Source organism: Triturus cristatus, chromosome 3_2, assembly GCF_964204655.1.
Source record: "Triturus cristatus chromosome 3_2, aTriCri1.1, whole genome shotgun sequence".
NCBI classification, from domain to species: Eukaryota; Metazoa; Chordata; class Amphibia; order Caudata; family Salamandridae; genus Triturus; species Triturus cristatus.
In genome coordinates this window covers 281,338,903-281,365,349 of record NC_140584.1, presented here as the reverse complement: position 1 = coordinate 281,365,349, position 26,447 = coordinate 281,338,903, and the positions used below count along the sequence as shown (strand labels likewise).

The 26,447-nt window shown below is 45.4% G+C and overlaps 1 protein-coding gene across 15 annotated transcripts in view; it reads left to right on the top strand.

Annotated features, from left to right (window-relative positions):
- Window positions 1-25,644, top strand: part of EPB41 (erythrocyte membrane protein band 4.1) — a 796,630-nt gene extending 770,986 nt beyond the window's left edge. For all 15 annotated transcript variants that reach the window (XM_085647607.1, XM_085647621.1, XM_085647620.1 and 12 more), the window contains one exon: window positions 20,754-25,644. The gene's annotated coding sequence lies outside the window, so the exon portion shown is untranslated. The remainder of the gene's footprint in view (window positions 1-20,753) is intronic.
- Window positions 25,645-26,447: the final 803 nt, after the last annotated feature.

Here is a 26,447-nt window from a genome sequence, read left to right as displayed (position 1 = left end):
TACTACCATATGTCAAAAATTTAACATCATACCTGCAAGATACAGGAGACTTATTAAGACACATACAAGAAACCCCATGGGCTGACACATATCAACTCGTAACCATGGACGTAGTATCGTTGTATACGAACATAAAAAACAAAATTGAACTCAAAGCCTGTGAATACTTCCTACAAGATAGGAACATTCAATATGGAGATCACAACAGAATGCTACTTGAAATGATTACCATGTGTCTGGAACAAAATGTGTTTTTATTTGGAGAAGAAATATATCGTCAAGTCAAAGGAACAGCGATGGGCTTTTCCTTTAGTCCAAGTTTTGCCTGCCTCACCATGGGATGGTGGGAAAACATCATTGCCTGGTCAATTGATAATGAACCACATGTAAATAAGACCGTAATGTGGTTACGATATATAGACGATCTGCTGCTAATTTGGGATGGGACAAATGAAGAATTTCAAGAATACTTTAACATACTGAACAACACAGAAACAGGTCTCAAATTCACATACAACATGAGTAAAAAAAGAGTTGTGTTTCTGGACACTGAAATTTACATTGATAATGAAACAGTTCAAACTACGCTACATCGTAAAAGCACAGCAACTAACGCTGTTCTTCATGCTGAAAGCTTTCACCAAACAAGCCTAATCAACAATATTCCATATGGAGAATTTCTCAGAATTAAGAGAATATGTTCACAGGAGGAGGAATGTAAAGTAAACTGCCAAAAAGCAGGGGAAAGATTCAAAAAAAGAAAATATAATCCCAAAATTGTGGCATCTGCACTCGAGAAAACAACAAAAATATCAAGAATTGAGCTTTTGAAAGAAAAAACCCCACTAATGTCAGAAAAGGACAAAAAAGATCAAGAGATTCGCCTCATAACTACGCATTCCACTGAAAATAAACAAATCACAAAAATAATGAGGAAAAACTGGCATATTCTACATCTTGACCCAACAGTGGCTAGCATAATAGGAGACCATCCCAACATTACATATCGAAGGACGTCAAATCTTAAAGACCAGCTGATTCACAGCCATTTCTCACCTATGAAAAAGCAAGATTCATGGCTGAAACCACAAGGGTTCTTCAAATGTACAAACTGTAAAGTATGTACTATAGCAAAAAATATGAAAGAAATCAAAACATCCGACAATAAAAAATGGAAAATACAACAACTCATCAACTGCAAAAGCCAATATGTAATTTACATTATTGAATGTCCCTGCCCATTAAAATATGTTGGAAGCACTAAATGCGAACTAAAAAAACGAATCTTAGAGCATGTACGTGCGACAGTCAACAATGATAGAAGCAATGCAGTAGCAAAGCACATGGAGCAAAAACATGGGGGAGACTGGAAGAAATTATCCTTTTATGCAGTGGAATCAGTAGCAAAACATACAAGAGGCGGCAACAGAGAAAAGATCCTTCGTCAGAAGGAATCAAGACACATCCTCAACTTTCGAACTCTGACTCCGAACGGTTTGAATCAAGATGAAGAGATGCACTCGCACCTGTAATGTCAATGATCTGCTAGAATTTTTCTGTGCCTCCGTTGTAAATTTGTAAATAATTTGTTGTATGATTTTAATGTAAGTAGAGAGAAAGGGTATGATTAGTAGTGTGATAGTGGATCGTAAAAGCACATCGGTAAAATATGAAAAAGGAAAAATGAAGGAGAACTTCTAAGGTATTCCACAAAGTAACTAACGGGAAAGTTAGCACAAGTAGGTCGCAATCGCAAACCCACTGGAGGGTAGTAAAGGTTTAAACTGTATGGATTAACCTGGATGAAAATGTTTCTCCGATAAACTTGCGAACAGACCTTCATTTAAAATTATGGTGAATGGTAATAATAGACACTGTGTGGCTTAAATGTAATTCCCTTGTAAATAAATTAATAGAAAGAAATGCCTAAACTAGAAGAACAAAAATGAGTGGTTAAGAATACACACTAGGGTGATTTAGCATATAGTAAACAAGTAAAAATGATGGCAGTACAATAACCAGAATGCAAAAAGCAGGAAGTGACGTAATGACATAGGAGGAAATGAGTTTAAATAACGGAAAAAGTATGTCAGAATTGTAACAACTGATCCTCGTGAACAAGATCTTTGTTAAGATTGAAACGCGTAGAGGAAAGCTTACTGGAATGCTGAATTAAATTGCAACCTTGCCAAGAGTAATAGAGATTTGGCGTGATCATTTCTGAGTGCGAGCGAACCTGTTTCTATTTGGAGACGCTGTTTGTGGATATATATATACATATACATACATACAATCACGGTTTTGGTGTCTCATCACGTTCCCAAAACAAATCCACAGATCTCCTCATAAGGTGTTGAAATACGGTTTATTCAAAGAATTCCAGCACAGAGTAACATCTATCCCAACACTTTTTGGAGAACAGCATCTCCTTGACATACCCTTGACCAAGGAGACGCGTTCTCCGAAATGCGTCCGGATAGATGTTAATCCATGCTGGAATTCTTTGAATATACCGTATTTCAACACGTTGTGAAGAGATCTATGGATTTGTTTTGAGACCGCGATAAGACCCCAAAACCCTGATTGGATTATTTTTCCGCACCTCACCGGGTGGAGTGTGAAAGCGGCAAGTGTAAGTATATATCTATATATATATATATTCACTGAAAAAAACCATAGGTTTCAGGGGCGTTATAGTTAGCTGGACATTTCCCTCATACAAAACCATTGAAATTCCCTCGTTATAGTTAGTTCAGCTAACTATAACTCGCGCCCCCGCAATGCACTGCTGATGACGTCACATATTACATCACTCATGACATGGTCAGTGACATCACTGATGACATCATCCAGTGTCTGTGTGTTTCTATAAAGTTTAAATATGTTTATTATATATAGGGAAAGGCATATTGAAGAATGAGTGGGTGTGTAAGTGTGTGAATGGATGATTTTGTAGGTGTGTGACTGACTATAAGTGAGTGATTAAAAGTATCTTACTAAATGCATGGGTTAGTGACTAAACTGTGTGAATGTCTGTATCCGTCTGTCTGCTGGTGTGTAAGTGGCTGTATGGGTTTGCAAATTGCTACATGATTGTCTGTATGGGTTATAGATTGGTTCTCTGAGTATCTGTATGGGTGCCTGAGGGTTTGTGTGGGTGGGGTGTGTGTGACTCTGTGCATAGATATGTGAGTGGGTGATTCACTGGGTGCATGGTTTCAAGACTAGATCTGTGATGGACTGTATGGGTGGGTGAGTGTGTGTATGGTTGTGTTAGTGAGTGAATCTATATTTCAATAGTACAGGTGTGATTTAGTACATATGTGAACTGCAGTATATATGTGTGTTGGAGTACAGAAATGGCTAAAAGTCAGTGTGTGTGATTGTGACAGTGGCTGTATGGATGAGTGTGTGCTTGTATCATTGATTGTATAAGAGCATAAGAATGTGCTAGTATTTGTATGAGTAATTGAGCTAGTGTGTGTATAACTCTATAGGTTATATCTGTATGGTTTATGCGCGGGCAATGGTGTGGTTCTCATGTGGTTCCTATAGATCTGTGCCCGTAGAGTGGTATGTTTGGAGAGAAGTTAGCGATGTGTGTTTATGGTGCTTTTATTTTTTGGATGTTTAGGTCTAGTTTATTCCTTCATTTGTGCGGGCTCTTGGATTTGAAATGGTTGTTAATTATTGAGTTGTCCGCACTTCTTGAGAAGCATATCCATGCCCACCATTTACGGTGGGTTAGATTTTGGAATGATTTACACTCACAGAGAATATTTATGACTCCCATTGAAATTAAGAGGTCTAGGAAACTCGTGTCTTGGACGTTCAGGTTTAGAGCAGGTGTGCGAGACCACGGGCCCAGTGTCACTGTATGAAAGTCAAGTGAGAAAAGGAGAAAAGTCTTGCCGGTGGCAGTGGCAGGCTCTATCCGCTCGCGCTGTGTCATTTTGGAGCTGTGAGTTCAAAGGCTAACGCTGCTTCACAGCGTGATATTTTAATATTGTACAAGTCGCTACTTTTTAAAAGCACTGTGTGTTTTATTTGTAAAACCTGTTTCCTGATACTCACCTCACTGTTAACTCCCGCCCCGGTCCGCCGCGTCCATTATGGGCGATTGATGCGGAGGGTGAGGAGGAGCCAGCACTTCCGGCTCGAGCGGCCAGGTTAGCGCTCTAGTAGCATTTTAGGGAAGTGTATATAACTCTCTGTCTCTCGCAGTCGCGCTGTGGAGAAAAGTCTTGCCGGTGGCAGTGGCAGGCTCTATCCGCTCGCGCTGTGTCATTTTGGAGCTGTGAGTTCAAAGGCTAACGCTGCTTCACAGCGTGATATTTTAATATTGTACAAGTCGCTACTTTTTAAAAGCACTGTGTGTTTTATTTGTAAAACCTGTTTCCTGATACTCACCTCACTGTTAACTCCCGCCCCGGTCCGCCGCGTCCATTATGGGCGATTGATGCGGAGGGTGAGGAGGAGCCAGCACTTCCGGCTCGAGCGGCCAGGTTAGCGCTCTAGTAGCATTTTAGGGAAGTGTATATAACTCTCTGTCTCTCGCAGTCGCGCTGTGGAGAAAAGTCTTGCCGGTGGCAGTGGCAGGCTCTATCCGCTCGCGCTGTGTCATTTTGGAGCTGTGAGTTCAAAGGCTAACGCTGCTTCACAGCGTGATATTTTAATATTGTACAAGTCGCTACTTTTTAAAAGCACTGTGTGTTTTATTTGTAAAACCTGTTTCCTGATACTCACCTCACTGTTAACTCCCGCCCCGGTCCGCCGCGTCCATTATGGGCGATTGATGCGGAGGGTGAGGAGGAGCCAGCACTTCCGGCTCGAGCGGCCAGGTTAGCGCTCTAGTAGCATTTTAGGGAAGTGTATATAACTCTCTGTCTCTCGCAGTCGCGCTGTGGAGAAAAGTCTTGCCGGTGGCAGTGGCAGGCTCTATCCGCTCGCGCTGTGTCATTTTGGAGCTGTGAGTTCAAAGGCTAACGCTGCTTCACAGCGTGATATTTTAATATTGTACAAGTCGCTACTTTTTAAAAGCACTGTGTGTTTTATTTGTAAAACCTGTTTCCTGATACTCACCTCACTGTTAACTCCCGCCCCGGTCCGCCGCGTCCATTATGGGCGATTGATGCGGAGGGTGAGGAGGAGCCAGCACTTCCAGCTCGAGCGGCCAGGTTAGCGCTCTAGTTGCCCCTACTGCCTATAAATGTGTGTGGGTCAGCGACCGCGCAGCGGACGCGTGCAGCGGGCGCGCCGGAAGCGCGCCGAAGTCGAGCCAAAGTCAAGCCCGTCTGCGCCCGTCCGCGGCCGGACGGGGCCAAACACCCTGGCCTCCACATACAGTATGATCAACAAACTTTGTTGAATCTCTGCCCTACTACACCTTTACCTTGCTTACACTCTATGCAGGCTTTATCACTACATAACTGCTCCATGTGCCCTTTTACTCCTGAAATGGGCTCCATAATAGTCCCCCCAAAAAAACTGATAAAAGCCGCACTGCTTAACTGTAGATCTCTCAGTAAGCACTGCAATCAGATCTACAACCTACTTGAGGATGAGGCATTGGATATACTGCTGCTAACTGAAACCTGGCTTGGCGAATCTTCTGACCCAGACATCATAGAGGCGTTGCCTCCAGGATACTCTCTCGCCAGGCTCGACAGGCAGGAAGGTAGGGGTGGTGGAATAGCTATTGCTGTTAAGGCCCCACTGGAGTGCTCCCTACTCCCCCTAACTATTGACCACTGCGAAGCTGCATCTTTTAGTATTTCACTGGGACCTCAAAATTCCCTTTCAGGTATTCTTATATATCGACCCCCAGGTAGACTATTTGACTTTACAGCTAGTCTAGTAGAGGCGGCAGCACATCTCGCCCTGAGGAAATCCAAACTCCTGGTACTGGGCGACATGAACATTCATTTTGATGATGTCCAAGATAAGGACGCCTCCTATTTAAAAGATGAACTACTCTCCTTGCAGCTCACTCTTAAGAACCAAGAGCCTACTCACAAACTAGGTCATCTGATCGATCCCATATTTGGTAATTGGAATGGAGTAGAAACGCTTCCTCCAATACCCGTGCCTTGGTCGGACCATTTTGTCATTCCCTTACGTATTTGGCTGTCCGAGCCTGAAACTAGGAGCGATAGCACGCAGCGTTATCAATGTCGTAGGTGGAAAAATTTCAACATAGATACTTTCATCGACATTCTTGCTGCGGCTGAACCTCCTGGAGGGTCAGATTGTGAGGCTGCCTATTCATGCCTGAAGAACCATGTTATAACTGCCCTAGATAAGACTGCTCCTATCCGCAGTTCTCTAATCAACGGGCAAACCAGAAAACCTTCCCCGTGGTTTACTTCGGAACTTCAGGTGGCAAAATCCGCCTGTAAGAAACTGGAACGAGAATGGCGCATTAACTTCTGCCCCAAAGCCAAATCTCAATATAAAATAGCGCAAGCCGGATATTACAAACTCATTCGATCCTCTAAAGCACGCTATTATAAGACCCGCATTGGAGAGGCTGAGAACTCCTCAAAGGAGCTCTTTAAAATCTTTAAGGAGATTTCGGTAGTATCTAGTGAGAGTAATACCCAGAATGACTCTGTTGAAGCATGTAACGATATTGCGAGATACTTTGCTAGCAAAATTACTAACATCTATGCTAATTTTTCAAAGGATCTGCCCTCGGGCTCTGCGTTCTCCGAGAATCTGGAGATCACGCAGGGTATGGCATGCCTCGATCGCTTTACCGTTCCTTGCACTAAAACCTTAATTAACATCTGTACAAGCATTAAGTCAGGGTCCCCTCGTGATCCTGCGCCTCCTAAGATCCTAGCAGCTAGCCTTAAAGTCCTGGAACAACATTTTAGATATATTCTCCAACTCTCCTTTTCTACGGCCCTCCTCCCCATGGAGTGGAAGCAAGCTATTGTGCTTCCTATAAAGAAGAAACCCAACTTAAGGCAGGATACCCTTGAAAACTTACGGCCTATCTCGCTGCTACCGTATCTGGCGAAGGTGGCCGAAAAAATAGCGAACAGCCAACTCATGGCCCATCTAGAGTCGAATAAGGCCTTCCACAGCTCTCAATCTGGGTTCAGGGCAGGTTTTTCCACAGAAACCGCCCTTCTGAGAGCGACCGAAACATTACGTGCAGGTGCGGACGCGGGCCAGACTATGGCCTTGATTATGCTTGACCTTAGTGCCGCGTTCGACACTGTGGCACATTCCATCTTGCTGCAGTGTCTGAACAAAGCCGGGGTCACCCAGGAAGCGCTGGGCTGGCTGAAAGCCTTTCTCACCAACCGATGCTTCCAGGTTCAGAGAGGCATACATCGCTCTAATAGTATAACACTAGAACAGGGGGTACCTCAGGGCTCTGCCCTGAGCCCCACCCTGTTCAATCTGTATATGGCCCCGCTGGCGGAAGTGGTAGAATCGTACGGCATTGAATTAGTTTCATATGCCGACGATACCCAACTCCTGCTCTCCCTGTCTCAAGCACCCTCCACTGATGCTAACAACTTTAAAACCTGCATGCAGGCTCTGGCAGGCTGGATGACCCAGCATTGCCTTAAGCTTAATGGTTCAAAAACGGAGGTGCTGGTAATTGGGGGAAGGGAGGCGAGCTGGACCAAGGAGTGGTGGCCTTCATGCCTGGGACCGCTGCCTACTCCCTGCAAAACAGCTAAGAATCTGGGTATCTGGGTTGATCCCAGACTTTCTTATGACAACCACGTACATAAAGTGGTTGGGAAATGCTTTGGGATAATGAAGACCCTGAACCGCACCCTAGATCTTCTCCCCCTGGAAGCCAGGCGCATTATGACCCATGCTTTGGTGACCTCGAGGATAGACTACGGCAATGTGCTCTTGCTTGGAACCTCGCAAAAAAATTTTAGGAGGCTTCAAGTACTCCAAAATACAGCAGCACGCCTAGTCCTTAGACTTCCGAAAAGGTCAGCCTCTATGCCAGCCCTAGCCACTCTGCACTGGCTACCAATAAAAAAGAGAGTCCTATTTAAAGCGCTTCTAACCTGCTATAGGATTATCTCTCACAAAGCTCCCTCTTATTTGACAGATCTGGCTATTCCATACGAGCCTACTAGAATTCTCCGCTCGGGAGGAACTGGTCTGCTTAAAATTCCCCGCATCAAGAAAGCCAGAATGGGCGGATGTTCCTTTCGCGTTATGGCTGCCAAAGAATGGAACTTTCTTCCCATAAATATCAGGCAAGCGGATTCAGAGCCCTTATTTAGGAAACTTTTAAAAACCTATCTGTTTTCCTCCTAAACTACTCTTCTTGGCTCTGACTTTTCTCCACAGCGCGGGGACACGCCGAGATGGCGTCACCATGCGCTTTACAAGCTTCTTTAATTAAAGTGGAATCTCAGTATCAAAGATCTATATTCGGTTTTGGATCTCCTTCCAGAATATGTTTAGCTTTTTACTGTGAAGTAGCGTGTGGCCTAGGGCGCCTGGTGATTCGTGACAGTTCCAACATTGGTATGACTCTAGGACACCCAGCCTATAAAGCTTTTCTGGTGTCCAGTGGGCTTTGTGTAGAGTCCACAATTGTGCATTGTGGGAGGATGGGGGATATTTTATTCCCTGGGGAGAAAGTCCAGGTCTTCCAAGCTTCTTCGGCTAAGGTCGTGTATCTTCAGTTATGGTCGTGTGATCATTGTTGTATGCAGACTCACCCTTTTGTTTTGGGTCTAAGCAGTGAGTCTGTTATTGGCATTGCTGGAGTTTTGGCTGCTGCGTGGGGAACTGTGGGCAGTTTTGTGTGTAGGTTAATGAGGTCAGATTTGTGTGATTTATAACATTTATTTATGACGACCTTGAGCTTGAAGAAGTGGTAATCCTCGATGTTGTCCAAGTTGTGAATGGCCTGTAAATCTGAAAATGTTTTGAGCTCGAGTGTGGAGCCAAGGTCGTTTAGATGTAGAATGTTTTTAGTTGCCCAATTCATCCTAATAGGGGATTTCCCCTCTATTCTGATTTTTGTGTTGTTGCAGAGGGATGCGTAGTCCGATTTTGTTGGGGAGTTTTTTGTCGAGGGTTTTGAGGGCTGGGATGGTATTATCAAAGGCCCTAAACGCCTTCTTACCAAGTAGTAACGATTGCTTTCTTAGCTCGGATGAGCAAACTGCTCCACTGAATTTCAGCAAGAGAGTTCTGCGCTTGCTTACCACTAGAGGTCACTGCTGCTTTAATTAGGATAACAGCACCGGTATTACTGCAAATCAATTGACCTCATACGTCTGATGCTACCATTGACAGGAAATTACAAAACACTGTGACCATAATTCGCTGCAGAAATAGCAAAAGAATGACCTTTGCCAGCTACTGAATGGAGAATTTCTAAAAGTGGAACACAAATCTGTGCTCCGAAAAATGACAGTGTAGAGGCGTGCCCTCCTTTACATTATCCGGGGATCAACCCTCATTCAGCTGCACACCGTAAGTTACCTCTCACTTCAAACACCTGTCCGGAAACAGTTCTTTTTTTTTTTGTTGTTGTACACATAGCATACTGTTGATGCTGCTACATGTCGCCATCGTCAGGTTCACAGTCATATCTTATTTGAACTGCAACTTCTCACATCACTCTATTTGTTTCTTTCATACACTGCCATCTTTGCCTGCATGCTGTCAGTGGGTTGAGCTGCCATTTCATCCTCTGGCAGAGCCTTTACTAGTCTCGGGTGCAGCTTGTTACTCCAGTATTGGAACTTTCATAGATTCACATGCTTGAAGCATTCCTGTTGTCTAGATGGGAGTTCCACAATACTTATAATAGCAATGCAATGTTCAACATAGGCTATAAAGGCCCTAGGTCCTTTAATTTGTAACATACCATAGTCTTTTTTTTAAAAAGAGCTGAAACATAGGTTTTAACCAGTCAGATTGCCCTGCCCTCTAGAACACTCCTGTGAGAAGCTCCAGTCCCTCAGATTTTCATGCTAGGGAGTCTCCACCAAGCCCTGCTCAGTCACCTTGTTCTCATGTTTTCCAAGGGTTCAATACCCTTTATTGCTTCTGGATATATACAGATTGCTCTCTTGCTTCATATTGGGTCTGTATTTTTTACTTTTATTCTGACATTGTGATGTCAGATAAAAAGAAGAGCCTCTTCAGGGTTTGTGCTACCTGTTCTTAGAAGAGGCTCCATTCAGATGACCCTCATAAGGACTGTATTTACGGCCTATATCCAGATCGTAAGACCAAAGAATGTAAGGTATGTCATACCTTTTCTAATAAAACTTTAAAAGACCGTGAAGAGTGGCTGCTGATATAACTACAGAAGCATCTGAAAGAGACACGTTAATGATAGATTCCTTACCTTAGAATATCCCCAGGCGTCAGGCTGGATCCGGAGAGTTTTCGTCAGCAGTACCCTTGCGCGTCGGTAGGAGTCGTCGTGCGGCTCCGCGTACGTCGCTGGCGTCGTAGTCGCCGAGATGACGTAGTCGGAGGCTACGTAGACGCGCCCACCCGCGCTGACGTCAGTTCTTTCTTTTTCCGCGCCAGCAAGCGCAGATTCGAGATAGAGCGGTACTCATAGTTAATTCTTTAACTTGGTTTTTGAGACTTGTTTCTCTTGTGTTGTCGAGTACTCGACTCCTGGTGCAGTAGGGATGCCCGGGTTTAAGTCCTGTAGGGACTGCCGTCGGACAATGTAGGTGGCGGACCCACACGACGTGTGTCTCTTATGCTTGGGGCACGCCCATGACCCCGAGACGTGCCCCGATTGTCGGGCCATGGCACCGAAGACTTTGCGGGAGTGTTCCTGAAAGTTGTTGGAGGCCCGGCAATCGGCTCTGCGCCGCTCAAGGTCCTGCTCCCGTGGGAGGTCGAGGGACAGGTCATAGGCCAACACCATAGTTCGTCGGAATCGGGGACAGGTAAGTCAAGGCGCCACAAGAAGTCGAAGAAGCGATGTCACTCTTCGTCTACCAGTCGCGGGACGCGGGGAGGGGGTGGTTGGTCACTCCTCTGCGGCTCCGGTGGAGTCGCCGTTGTTCCTGCGACTTACCCGCCTTTCCAGGGCCCGCACGTGACTTCGGAGGAAATCCAGGTATTCCTGTCAGCCATGCGCCGTTTGTTTCCCACATCAGATCCCTCCTTAGCGCCTTCGGGCGCCGTGGACCCGTGGGGTGGTTCTGCCCCCGTGCCGCCGCCTTTGGCCACGCTGGCAAGATACCCTGTGGCACCGTCGGCTCCGCCCTCGGCGGCGCAGGTGCCGGCCCTGAGGCCGTCTCCGGCATCGGGGCTGACGCCAAAGACGCCACCGTTGCTTACAGGGCCGGACTACGTCGACCCTGGATTGGTCTATTTTCCTCCGATTCCAATTCCAGGTGGTGAGTTTATTCCCTTTCCCCGGACCTCTTGTCCTTACCGACCTCTTACACGGCCGGTGGACGAAGGGGAGTACTGGGAGGGCTCTGAGGACCCTCTCGCAACTCAATGCGAAGATCAACCATAGTGGGAGGGTGATACGGAAGGTCCAGGCGATCTGGATTTCTCTCCGCACCCTGGTACACTGTCCCCTGCTTCTGTAGTTACGGAAGAGTTTGGGACTTTTTCTGTGGTGTTGCGTAGGGCGGCTGAGGCTCTTAACCTCGAGCTCCCATCTGTGCCTATCAGGACCAATCTCCTGACTGAGGTGCTGCAGCCAGCGACCTCCTCTGCAGAGCAGCTACTGCCCTTTTAATGACGTGCTTACAGACATTCTGTTAAGCACCTGGACCAAGCCTAACACAGGGGTTCCCGTGGATAAGAATGTGGCAGGACGTCATCGCCCGGCCCCGGGCGACCCCAGTTTTCCCACGCATCACCTAACGCCTGAGAGTCTGGTTGTCCAGGCCTCTGCCTCTCCGAGCGCGTTCCCTTCCAAACCTCTGGAGAAGGAATCTAAAAAAAACTGGAGCAGTTTGGGAAAAAGATTTTCACCTCTGCCAGTTCAGGGTTGCGGGCGGTAAATACTGCGTGCCTGTTGGGCCGCTATTCCCACTCTGTGTGGGACGCAGTCGTACAAGTGTTGCCTCAGTGTCCAGTGGAGGCTCGGGCGGTGCTCTCCCAAGCCATTGCTGAAGGCAGAGATGCTGCAAAATTCACCATCCGTTGTGGTCTTGACATAGCCGACTCCCTCGGCAGGGCAATTTAGACAACGGTGGCGCTACGCCTGGCTCAGAACTGCTGGCTTCTCGGGGGATGTCCAAAACACTTTGTTGGACCTGCCCTTTGATGGCACACGCCTCTTTGGGGACAAGGCAGATAGCACTTTGGAGCGCTTTAATGACTCCCAGGCTACGGCCCAGTCCTTAGGTCTTGCCACCACGAGCGCTCTCTTGGGGTCTGCTTTATGTTCCTTTCAGAGCCGCCAGCCTGCGCAGCCGCAATCTCAGCGCAGCCGGGGTCAGGGTGCCCGCCGAGGTGGGTCACGGGGCCAGCAGGCAGGTCAGTCCACCATCACCCTTGCCACCGCTGCTTCAAAACCTTGCTAATCCGGTGTTTCAGGCCCACCAGACTCCCGTGGGGGGCAGGACTCGCCATCACCTCCCCCACTGGCGCACCATCACTTCGGACAGGTGGGTTCTGCAGATAGTCCGACGGGGCTACTCCCTTCACCTCGAGACTACCCCTCCAGCCATGTCTCCTCAGTACCACCGCATGTCGGGGGATCACTTGGCACTTCTCCTGCAGGAAGTTGCGGCCCTCTTGGCCAAGGAGGCCATCGAGCGCGTCCGACGCCAGAAGTAGGTCGTGGTTGTTATTCCCACTACTTCCTGGTTCCGAAAAAGGACAAGGGCCTGCGTCCTATCTTAGACCTCCGCAACGTCAATCGCTTCCTCCGGAAGGAGAAGTTCAAGATGCTCACGCTTGCTCAGGTCTAGTCTGCCCTAGACCCGCAAGACTGGCTGGTAGCGTTGGACTTGCGGGATGCTTATTTTCATATCACCATCCTGCCGGCCCACCGACGTTACCTGCAGTTCACGGTAGGCCACGAGCACTTTCAGTTCACCGTGCTCCCTTTCGACCTTACCAGCGCCCCTCGGGTGTTCACGAAAGTGATGGCGGTGGTCGCAGCTCATCTGCGCAGATCAGGGGTTTCAGTCTTCCCCTATCTCAACGACTGGCTGTTGAAGGTGGGCTCGCCCCAGGCAGTCGTCTCCCCCCTCCAAACTACGGCCGACCTCCTGCATTCACTGGGGTTTTCCATCAACGTGCCAAAGTCGCATCTGATTCCCTCTCAGAAGCTCCTCTTCATCTGAGCGGTTCTGGATACGGCGCAATTTTGGGTTTATCCTCCTGAACAGCGAGTCCGGGACACACGGGCTATGATTCTGATCTTTCAACCCTGGTCCTGGGTTTTGGTCAGGAAGACCCTGAGACTGCTGGGCCTCATGGCCTCCTGAATCCTGCTGATCAATCATGCCAGGTGGCATATGCGGGCTCTGCAGTGGGACCTGAAGTTCCAATCGACGCAGCATCGGGGAAACCTGTCTGACTACGTCCAGATCTCAGAGGGCACTGCACAGGACTTGCAGTGGTGGCTCACGGACCAGCGTTGGGTCAGCGGCAGATCCCTCTTCCTTCCTCAACCGGAGCACCCTGTGGTGACGGATGCTTCCCTCCTGGGATGGGGCGGCCACATGGGAGAGTCGAAGTCCAAGCGTCATATCAACCTTTGGAGCTCAGGGCGATCCTACTTGCACTGAAAGCATTCCTTCCCTCTGTCAAGGGGAGATTAGTGCAGGTGTTCACAGACACCACCGCCATGTGGTACTGCCACAAGCAAGGCGGGGTGGGGGCGTGCACCCTATGTCAGGAGGCTCTGCGTCTCTGGACATGGCTGGAACGTCAAGGCATTTCCTTGGTGGTTCAACACTTGGCAGGTTCTCTGAACGCCAGGGCAGACTAACTCAGCCGCAGGTGCATGTTGGATCACAAATGGCGTCTTCCCTCGGACGTGGCACAAGGTCTCTTTCAACAGTGGGGAGAACCTTGGTTAGATCTATTCGCCACCGAAGAGAACGCTCAATGTCAGCAGTTCTGCGCTTTGGAGTTTCCAAGGCGGCACTCGCTCGGAGACGCTTTTCGTCACGAGTGGAGTTGCGGTCTGTTGTACGCCTTTCCGCTTATACCACTTCTACCTTGAGTGTTGAAGAAGATCAGGCGCGACCGGCCCCAAGTGATTCTTGTGGCACCGGACTGGGCTCTAAGAGTTTGGTATCCTGAGCTACTCAGTATGAGTGTGGATCCTCCAATCCGTCTGCCTCTTCGGGAGGATCTCTTGTCGCAGCACCAGGGAACGGTCCTCCACCTGAACCTGTCCAGCCTCCACCTCCTTGTGTGGAGATTGAGCGGCGACAGTTGATTCCATTTGACTTCGCCTCCTGAAGTCTGTAATGTGATTCTGGCAGCCAGGCGTCACTCAACTAAAACTGTATACGCCTGTCGGTGGAACAAGTTTGTGGCATGGTGCACAGCGAAAGTTGTAGATCCCCTTTCTGCCCCTCTTTCTGAGGTCCTATTGTTCCTTCTCTCTTTGGCCCAGCAAGGCTCTGCTCTGAGCACTATCAAGGGCTACCTTTCTGCTCTTTCAGCCTTTCTCAGGCTGCCTGATCAGCCCTCTCTTTTCAAGTCCCCTGTTGTCAATAGATTTCTCAAAGGCATTACTCACCTTTTCCCTCCTATTCATTTTGTGATGCCTCAGTGGGACTTGAACCTGGTTCTCACATACTGAATGTGCGCTCCCTTTGAGCCTCTTCATAACTGCCCTTTGCGGTTATTAGCTTTGAAAACTGTTTTCCTGGTGGCCATCACCTCTGCTAGGCGTGTGAGTGAGCTCCAGGCTCTTTCATGTAAACCTCCTTTCCCGGCGATTCATCTGGACAAGGTTGTATTTCGACCACGTCCCTCCTTTCTACCGAAAGTAGTCACTGCCTTTCATCTCGGGCAAACTGTCACTTTTCCCACTTTCTTTCCGCCTCCTTCAAGAGAGGAAGAGAGGCTCCACCGTCTGGACCCAAAACGTGCTCTTTCATTATATCTCAACCGCACACAGCAGTTCCGGGTGGATGACCAGCTCTTTGTTGGCTACGTGTGTGCCAAGAAAGGTCGGGCTGTGCACAAGCGGACTATCTCCCGATGGGTTGTCTTGTGCATTAAAGCCTGTTACTCTCTGGCTAAAAAGGAACCTCCGTTTGGGCTGCGCGCCCATTCTACCAGGGTGACAGCAGCTACTACAGCATTAGGACGCGGTGTCCCCCTGCAAGATATGTCAGGCAGCTATGTGGGCCTTGCGGCATACTTTCACTAAGCACTATTGCCTTGACAGTCAAGTCCGGAGAGACAGCTTCTTTGGCCGGTCGGCTCTCCATGACTTTCTGGTGTAATTTCATTTTGCAGACACTCCTCCGGGGTTGGCATTGCTTGGGTATGTATTCTAAGGTAAGGAATCTATCACTAACGTGTCTCTTTCAGATGCACAAGTTACTTACTTGTGTAACGATATATCTGTAAGAGACATTAGTTAGTGATAGATTCCTTACCGCCCGCCCATCCTCCCCGTTCTGCGAACTGTTCTCTAGGGTTAAGGTGATCCCTTTCAGGGCCCTAGTTCTATTGCACCAGTAGTCTGTCTCTGGCATGGCTTTGCGTTCCTGGCACGGAAATGTTGTGTACAGAACTGACGTCAGCGCACGTGGGCACGTCTAAGTAGCCTCCGACGACATCATCTCGGCGACTACGACGCCAGCGACGTACGCTGAGCCGCATGACGACACCTACCGACGCGCAAGGGTCCTGCTGTCGAAAACTTTCCGGATCCAGTCTGACGCCTGGGGATATTCTAAGGTAAGGAATCTATCACTAACTAGTGTCTCTTACAGATATATCGTTACACAAGTAAGTAACTTGTGCTTCAGTCCCATTGGGGTCTTGAAAATAAGGAGGCAGTCATCTGCGAAAAGCAGGATGGGGACCTTCTTGATCATTCTGACAGTACCAAACCATGTCATTGATGTACAAGATGAACAAAGTGGGAGCGAGAATGCACCCTGGCCTGCACCTCGCACAACTGGAATATGTCCATGAGTTCATCTTCTAGTAGTCTAGGGGGATCGCTTGCAGAATCAATACATGTTCTCCCTTTGCGAAGGGGACCTCAGTTTGACCATCCGACCCCCTCAAAATTGTCTATGCCGAGCTTTCTTACTGCTCTGCACCTTCCACTGCACACCTTCAGTGCCATGCATGGGGCCAGATGTTTGGGTCCTGGCTTAAGACTCCTCTCCAGCTTGTGAGAGCCACTGGAGCACTTTATTCCTGTGTCTTTGGGGATTTGATAATCATGTTGTCCAAGTCTACTGCACCATCTGATTCAGCATTCAACAGGGGTTCAGTGCCGATGGAACATACATAAAAATAGTGTGTACACTGCCTCACAGCAACAGCGAGTGCTGATAATACTGATAGGTGAAACTCAATGAGATGGACCATGAGTCTAACCGTGTTTGAAAATGAAGACACAATGGGTGATGCTTTCCATGTGGTATGTGACAAGTACTTGTAAGATTTTGTTTTAATTTCAAGTTATGTGAGCTTCTCATCTGAGCCCTCACAAGCAGACGATTGATCAGTATTCTGCAATGTACATTATTCAGAGGTGGTCTGTTCAAATTGATACCCCATGCATCGTAGTCAGGAGATGGACCTTTGTTCTCCATTCAGCTTAACTTGGTCAATCAATCAATATCAAGCAGGCTGACTGAATGTCTACCACATCTCACTCCGATGTGCCTTGTTCTTGTGTTCATACCAGTCCATAACCCTGCACCTTATTGGGCAGAGACCAGCTCATACTGCACTCTGACTGCTCCATGGCCTTCAAACCTAACAGCGACTCCCCTTTGCCAATCCCTGTGTGCACCTTATGAATCTTCAGGACGTTTGCTCCTAAGACCCCTCCACTCTAAAACATTTGCCTTCGATCTCAGAACAGCCGCCATTCTAAGCACCTTTAATATAACCCTCAAACATGAACAACTCGAACCTGAGTTCTCTCCTCTCCTCTAACCTCTCATTTACAAGGCACACCCATAAACACTCAGGAATTTGATGCCTCTGTTTTCTTCTTTTATTATTTAACTTTAAACTCCCATCTTAAAACATTGCTTTTCTCTTACCCTCCAGGGTGAAGCTCCTAGACCCCTTGTTCTTGAGACGTGCAGCAAGTAAACTCATGCAAATGCAGAGGATCAAATGCCCAGCTTCCAAGCAGCTGGGCACCTGCCTTATTTACTCATTGTCCTCCAGGCAGAGCTGACTGGAAACTGATAATCTTTTTCTCACCTAGTAGGATTCGCCTTTTTTTTCGTAATTGTGCAGACTCCTCATTGTGCCTCTTTAGTGATAGTTCTGTTGCACACCTGTCAAGGCATTGTTCACTTAGTGATTTCCTGCCATCTTTGGCAGCAATTGCGATGAAATGTCTGAGCTTCTGCTAGAATAGGACATGGTTCCATATCACACAAGACCATTGATTTCGGTTTAGTGGTGCCTGAAAATAGTGGAGTCACTTGGACATTTTGGATTCAACTAGAAGGCTATGGTGTAGGCTGCTAGTGGCTGAAATTGTCAAATGTCATGTCGCAGGTAGCTCCTTGAGGTATGAAATCCTGGGTTGTATAACCACATTACCCCAAAGTTAGGATGTAGTTTGGGACTAAAAATGGATCCTTGGTTCTCGCTGTGTACTTAACCTAATCTGCTATCCATGTGGATATACGTAAGGCTTACTTGCACAGATATTGCAACTAAGATGTCCAGCTAGACCTTGCGAGTTTTCACCCAACTCTTCCCTTATGCATCATTTGATTGGCCTATGTCATAGATAACCTCCAACTTCAAAGATCATTATGCTCAGTCTGACGTATATTTTTTCATTGTCTTGCTTAAGTAATTGAAATGTATGATTTCTTGTGATTACAATCGACTACTTGGAAGACCGTGTTCCAGGCAGTCATTGCCTTTACAGGAAGAGTGGATGAGCTTCAACCTTTATGTACATCAAAGACCTGCAGTCTTCAGTCCTGAAAAGCAAGAAAGTGGGCATGCCAGCAGTGGCACCTCAGATTTCATAAATAGCTGACAAACAAAACAAGCATTTGCAATGCAGTACGTCTCGCATTTACGAGAGTTTGAAATTTTGGCATTGTAAATGACAATGCCTTTTATTTATGTGTTGTTTTTAAAATAGATAAATAAAAGGCATTGTCATTTACAGTGACAATAGCTTAAACTCTAGCAAATGCGAGACCTATTGCAAATGCGCCTGTGCAATAATTTGGGTTTTTTTTAAGTGTTAGGAGAGAGTGTGTTGCTATTTGAGAAAATAGTGCTCGGAGGCTGTAATTAAAGCCTACAGAGTAACAACACATGTAACTGCGGTGTCGCCATGAAAGGTTACAAAATGAGACTAGCGTTACAACAAACAAATGATGGACGGAATGCTGACAATGCATACATTCTCCCCCAGTCAAGAGATCTGGGTTAAATCCATCGTTCTTTTGCCCACTACACCACCCCAGTTTAGACATGGCCATATGCAAATCAGTCTTGACCCTGTGCCTCATGGGAACAGTCCAGCCCGAACTGCCAAGCCATGTCTTCCCTGGACCGGAATCAAGCATCCTAGGACCGGTTTCTGGCTATCAGCCGTCATCAGCCAGGATAGCTTGACTCCAGTGGCGTAGTGAGCACGGGTCCCACGTCTGGGAATACCGGATGGGTATTCCCAGACGTGGGACCCGTGCTCACTACGCCACTGGAGTCAAGCTATCCTGGCTGATGACGGCTGATAGCCAGAAACCGGTCCTAGGATGCTTGATTCCGGTGCTCACTACGCCACTGGAGTCAAGCTATCCTGGCTGATGACGGCTGAAAGCCAGAAACCGGTCCTAGGATGCTTGATTCCGGTCCAGGGAAGACATGGCTTGGCAGTTCGGGCTGGACTGTTCCCATGAGGCACAGGGTCAAGACTGATTTGCATATGGCCATGTCTAAACTGGGGTGGTGTAGTGGGCAAAAGAACGATGGATTTAACCCAGATCTCTTGACTGGGGGAGAATGTATGCATTGTCAGCATTCCGTCCATCATTTGTTTGTTGTAACAAAATGAGACAAGGCGGTACTAAGGAGGGACTACTAAGCCTATTGACTGATGAACACCCACATTTTACAGTCGACAATGACACAAGCCAATGAAAAATATAGGCGGAGAGTGGGCGGATCTTCAAGTCCCTACCTGAATACAGCATGACTCGCAGATCAGCGCGTGGGCTCAACCTAAAAACTGCTTCACACTTGGGTGGCTCTACGTAGCTATATCAAGCAGGGACTGCATCCGGTCGCAAATACATGTATGTCAAACAATAGCTTATTCAATATAGGCTTGGGGAAGTTACTAACCTTAGACTGTCCACCTGCACATAAAAAGAAAACCTCAAATAACCTATGCAGGCTTTGTTCCTCCTGCAGGAAAACGCTTGCGCACATCACCTGCATTTGCCCTGCCTTGCTGAAAGAAAGACAGACACTTTTAAAACCACACTTCCTGGGCATTCACTCCTGCAGACCTGCTGTAACTGCCTTCCTTTCCGCCGACAGGAAGATTCATGAAATTCATGGAGGTGTTTGAGAGAACTCTGAAAAATCTAGCCCATCAGGTCTAATGCACTTATTAGGCACTTTATTCCCGCTTCATCAGGAATGTATGGTGAGAAGTACCATTGATGTACAACACAGTTTCTAACTTCTGTGGCTTATGGAATTTGCTCCTAATTTGCACCATGAAAAGTAAAGACAGTACTTTACACTCATCATGTATGCTCTTTTCATATAATCCGCCTTTGCAGTCACTCATGCTCCATTTTGCAACTTTTGGTACTATTATTTAAATTAGTTTTGTTTTAACCTGTAAACTCATTTTATGCAGTTCATCCTTCCAATGTTTTTAGCACACTTCATTGTTTAGCAATTTTATGTAGGATCCAGTGCTAAGGTGGTAACTGCGGTTTTCTCTTGCTACGCACCTTTAACACCATTGAGGAACAGCTACACAAGCTAACCTTAAAACTTTGCACAAGCGTTACTTATTGGTTTGATTACCTTGTTATGTGATCTTTTCAATCAGACGGATTTCAGGTCCATGTGTGCTTGAATGATACAATCCTACTTTGAGCATCTGTTCCATTGGGTTCAGTCTGAACATAATGAAAAATGTTACCTTCATGCAGACTTCGGCACCCTTGTGGATTGCTTTTTAATACCCAAAATCCCCTGAAAAATAACTTATTATGTTGTATTTCTTCTCAGCCGACTAACAAAGGGTAGTTGATAAAGATATTAACCCCCGATTGATGTAATTTTAAATTGACATTTCTAGCACTGTTAAATTTGTATTCGTTATTTTTAATTTAGTAAAATTTAAGACCTTCAACTCCAGTCAAATAAACTTCGAGTTTTTGTTCTGTTGCATAGCCTCCCTGCTGCCAGGACTCAGATGCACTTTATATGTAAGGGGCGGAAAGAACATTTAAAACTTGTAGCAACTCAAACTTCACCAAACAGCTGAGGGTTTCTTAGAACAAAAAACATGGTACTCCTAAAGATTTCTACTGGGAAATATGTTTTATTTACAATTATTAACCTTTTTTGTTTTACTTCACTAGGATACAACTTCGCTTTTTGGAGAAGACGTCGACAAAACCAGCAAAATCCAGGAATCTGCTCCTTGGCTCTATCGAGCTCAAAGTTCAAAGAACTCTAAATAAGGAATACTTAGAGCAGTATGATTTTTTTATATGTGCGGAGCTTCGAACGAACATTCTAGAATTCCTCTTCCTATGATGGATTATTTAATTGAATATCCGTGTTTCTTCATCTTGTGATACAGCATATGCCACACAGTACGTCTCACTGTCTCAAATGTGTTGTTAGCCATCCCATGTGGGAGGAGAGTGTGTTTGACTGCCCTCTCATTGCCATTGGAACCCAGGTGGACAAATTATGATGGGTCAGCAACCCAACTATACAACTTATCGTTCAATCATGGTCTGAATGTGGCTGTGAAGGTGTGCATAAATCCCACACTGCTGCCATTTAAATGAGTAATATCTGCAATGTCGAAACGTCACATCACTACAAGGAATTTACACTGCTTCCAAAAAACGTCCTTTGTATCCTCACTCAGATTCCCTGTTCTAGTAACTGGTGTGCCCTGTAGAGCAATGGAATGTCTCCATGATACATAAGCTAGGCTACCTCAAGGGCCGCTTAGTTGGCGGATAGTAGATAGTTGCTTTTGTGCTTTTTTGCATTCCAGAGTGCCCTCGAGGTAGGACCTGAACTGTTAAACATGACCTTCAGCAAGAAGCGTTTCTAATGTTCACCTTCATCACCAGGTCCCCTAGCGTAGTGAATAAGGATACTGGGGCTATTTGGCAGCTTATACATCCAATTCTTTCCACACGTAGCCTTAGCTGGGGCACGCGGGCAGCAGCACATTTCTAGACTCCTCGTGCTGTGAAGTGTGGGTGCTGTGTGTGGAGCTGATTATTGAGATCAGCATCGGATGTTGCTCCCAAAAGAAGCGCTTCTGATGTACCTCCCTGTTCCTGGCTAGAGGTAAGGTCATTGTGGGACAGACTGGGCGCAGCCAAAACAAAAAATACCATTGAAGTGATGACCTCAGTCACAGCTACACTGACCCCCATGGCTATGTTGCACTTGTTAGCTAATTGGGATATGTTCACTAAACATTTGTTTTGTCCTTTAGAAGGTTTGTGTTAATATGATTTTAAATATTTCTGCAAGCATTTGCATTTATTATAACGTGTTTTAGTGCCACATTCCTAATATATGTTTTTACGGCAGCCTATTACAAAGGCGTAGTAAATACCAAAAAAAAAACTTGTTTTATTGGTGTGTACTCCAGAGTATCATGTGCAATCACTGCAGTGCAGGTCTCCTATCACGGTCTGAAAAAAAATTATCACCTCACTAAATTGGCCGAGACGGCTAGCATATGGTCGTAACTGTTTTAAAAGTCAAGGCTTCTCTGCGTGAGAATCAAGAGAGGTGAACATGTCATTTTTTCGCCAACAAATATTTTTGGATCAATCACATATGAAATATGGATTTCTAGGGTAGTTAAAATGCTTTCCAGGGGTGAGTTTCTCCAGATATTTCGGCCGTCGTACTTGATAGAGCTGTTTTTGATTTTAAGGTAATTGCACAGCTTAAGCGGGGTGAGAGGGAAACATGGTCTAAGGAGGAAGATCCTTGAGTGTAACTCAAATCCAATCCTACCCATGTCCCTTCAAACTGATTCCGTAATGGGATGTTTGCCACCAGTACAGTAAAAGGAGAATCTGCTTTAAAAAGGGGATTTGAGTAAATATGAATTATTTATTTTTGTGGGTCAGCAGGATTCCAGCCTGTGTAAGGATTAAGTAGATTTTGTTTTCCTGGTTTGTCCCAGAAAGAGGGTTAAACGTTTAAGTTGCTTACCGTTCACCAAAGGTCTTGGCTGACATTGGATTACTACGTGAGCATCATGAGCAAAAGAGAGAGGGCCGCTCTATTAGTAGGCTTCGTAGATTACACACTTATTTAGAGATCCGTACTTACGCAGTGCCATGTAGAAAAGGCTTATATTTGTCATCTTCAAATATACAGATTGACATTTGCTGTGCCCACAGTCTCACCACTTTATGGGTGTCCCCACTGCCAAGTATCTGGAGCCCATTTTAAATTATGTCAACGTAACCAGGTGCTTTCCATAGGTGATTTGGAATGATGTTGCCTTCTCAACCATTTTTTTTTGCTTATATTCTCTCTTTCTGTGACTTCTGTCGTGCTGTGGGCCCCACTGTAATTTCAGAGCCCGGCGAGATTGTGCTGGACAAATAAAGCCCTCAAACTAAGAACTTTGGAGGAGACATTTCCAGGTATTCAAAGACTGAGTAAATATCAGTTGCCTTAAACCTTCTGAATGAAACATAATGCAGCTCTGATGCACTCTTATTAGTTTATGGTTGAGTGCACATCTAATCCAGAAGGGAGTATCTAAGTTTTGCGTGTCGGCAACTTACATGTGCTGTGAAGAAATTGTGAGTATCGGTCCTTCCCTATTTTCAGCTCTTGTGTTGGAATCCTGCTGCTCGCCCTCTGCAGCATGGTGCCCACACTGTGGGAAATGCTTCATCTCTCGTTTCAAGAAACAAAACCCATCTACCATGAAGTGGATCCTAAGGCGAACAAGCTCTTGCAGTATCAGCTCCTCCTGGACAGCTGCCTGGATGCTTTGCTGGACACTAGTACCGTTTAGCTGACATCTCCTCACTTCCTCCCGCCGGGCAGTTATATTGCAGTAAGCAATGGGATTGTTGGGTTTCTGAGTTGATCCGAGAAATTTGCGCACACTGATTTTCAAGAGTACAGTTGAGGGTGAGTGGAGAAACCTCCTATTTATTCTAAAACCTGCCATTGTTTGGCCAGATAGGACACCCTGTGTGCGTGTTTTATTCATTCCCCAGCCTTCCGCAGTTCAACACGAGATAAAATAGTAATTGGGAAATCAGGAACATGTGCAACTTGCTTCAAACACATTAAAAAAGTGATGTAATATACGGGTACCACGTTATTATTATTATTATTAATCATGTGAATGAAGGTATCAGTAGTTTAAATTGTTTTTATATTTATATTTGTAAATATATTGTAGGTGCCCACCTGATCAAAACAAATATGCTTCATTAATGACTAGTGTTTTGGTATCAGACATTCCTGAATTTTACAAAGTAGCTCGTGCTTTCTGATATTAAAGAATTGCTGAGCAGTAGCGATGTAGTATAAAACTTTTTTTCAAAGCTGCAGGATAACATTCCTTTAAAGCGGTGCCTCCTGAGCCTTCTGGTCTGGACCCTCCTGAGTGTGGGAAAATGATACAATGTTGCCATATTCTGTGGCAAGGTCCATCAATTATACGTTACAACCAACATAGCAATGCTGAAAGTTGAAGTCACTGATAAAGTGGAGAAAGCCAACAACCTGTTGGAGAAGTTCCTACTTCCAGAGAAATGTTTTTACTATGAGATCTGCTAAACAGCTCCACATGATGATGGGCTAATGTTTTGGTCTGTTCCCATTGCTTTAAGTTACCACAGTGGAAAATTCCGAAGACACTCCCAGCTTGGTCCATTGAAGCATTGTGTTTCTGTTTTTTAGCTCAAGGTAGGATTGTTACGCAAGTGCAGACTACCAATTCTGTGAGTTCTGAATGATGAACAGAAGCTTCCTAATACCTTTTCCCTATCCCAAAACAGCCTTGTTTATGTTAAATCCTCGACCCAAGCCAGATATTTGTAGATTGAAAGGCCCTATTTCCGGTGTTCTTTTAATGTTTTTGTTTTAGAATCATTCTTAGCAGCCAAGAAGCTGTACAAGAAGTTGTCTTCAGATAACAAAAATCACGCACTGAATGTTCCCGGGCACTGTATCCGATGGCAGGTCCTTGGCCTGCTTGTGGACCATCTGTGTCACTGTTGATTGTAATGTATACACTTTTATGGAAGTTATTTATATAATTGTGTTTGTATAATTTAGAAGAATGCCTCACCAGTGATTAAAGAAGAAACAAAATGGTTTTGCAGTGCCATCTGAACGTATCTAGGAAACCCTGTCATGCTAAAATCAGCATTTAAGAGTGTACTGCTTTAACAGCCTTGCTTTGAGAAGCTGTTACACTATGCAAGTAGACATATTAATGAGACCAACATGGGATGCATTGCTCTATGCCAGTTGCAAGTGTGTCCTATGCCTTTGTCATTGTCTCAGTGAATGAAGTTGCTAGAAGAAAATCTTGTTTGGGTTTGAATATGGCTCCTGCAGCCACTTACTTTGGCACTATGTTGTCCATTTTCAACACTCTTGATGTTGTGCAATAAGAATGGCCTGAGATTACAAAGCGCTAGTTCTACTTTCACCATGGGGAACCAACTTTTCAATGTGTTTCCACTGTGTGCAGTAGTTTGGTGCAAAGAAGCTGTTTTAGCTTGTACGCCAGCATATGTTCGAAGGTGTACAGGTCGAATTTTACCCAAATAAATTATTTCTCGAATAAATTTATGGTCGTGGGAACACGTATAATTTCCTAAAACTGTGATTTGCTGAATCAAGAACAAAAATCTTAGTTTCAGCCCTGACTTTTTCTTGTTTTTATAAATGAAATCTCAAAATGTATTTTAGTTTTTAAAAAAAATATGAAGGAGCATTGTACATTTTTTTAAGAACAAGTTATAAATTGTATAGAATAGTTGTTTACATTTTTCTTTACGAAATTTGCAACATAGGAAATTGTGCAACAACAAAAAAATAATAAATCTGGTAAATCTTTTTGGAGCCCAGTTGAGGCAGCAGGCCCGTTGGTTCATTCTTGGACTTTTGTAGTTAATTTTGAAAGAAAATGTTGCCTTAGAGTTTAGAATCGTAAATGCTCAACACTTTTGCTTCTTGTATTGCATTTTTCAACAAATTTTCAAATAAACGTTTGAACTCGAATGACTTGCTTGGTTTTATTGTGTGCTTTTTCTTGACATCTCTTTTGTGACGAGGTCACAGTGAAATACCTTAAATGGCTAAATGAACATCCTAATATAAGGTTATCAAGTTGGTAATTTCTGCAGCCCAGCATAACCCAAGCCTTCTCTTCAAGGAAGAGTTAGTTTCACCCCTATTGGCGAAACTATGTGACATTTATGGAGTTCTGTCCGCAGTAACTACACGTATATTTCCCACTTTCAGCATTTCACATACTTTTTAACTAGTTTTAACTCTGTGTACCAGCATTATGCTAACCAGCATGTTGAGAAGTAGAGAGGACCTTCCCTGCATGTGCGTCTGCTCAGTGGGCTGGAACCTCCACTCAACTCAGTATATGCACTAGTGACACGAGCTTCTGCGCATATCTGCAGCAGAGAATGCTTTGGTACTCTTCCCGTCCTGCATTGCTGACTTCGTTGGACTGAACAGCACAGCTGTGCAGTGGTGGTATGAAGTGTTTCAACGGGGAAGCTCTTGGATGGTAGTTTAGAGTGCAGATCCTAGAAGGGAAGCTGAGAGTGGAAGCAAGAGCTATTCCTGTTGATGGAGCGGCGTAAATTCTGGATTCCTTTGATCGTTCATGCTTTTTTTTTTATTTCAAATTGTTTTTATTGATTTTCCAGAAAGAATAATACAAAATGATATCACAGTAAAAGGAACAGAAATAATAATAATACTGACATATGAAGAAACCATGGAAAAGTGCAAAAGAAGGAAAGGTCCACAAATTATCAAATTTCGATACATTATGAAATGAGGTT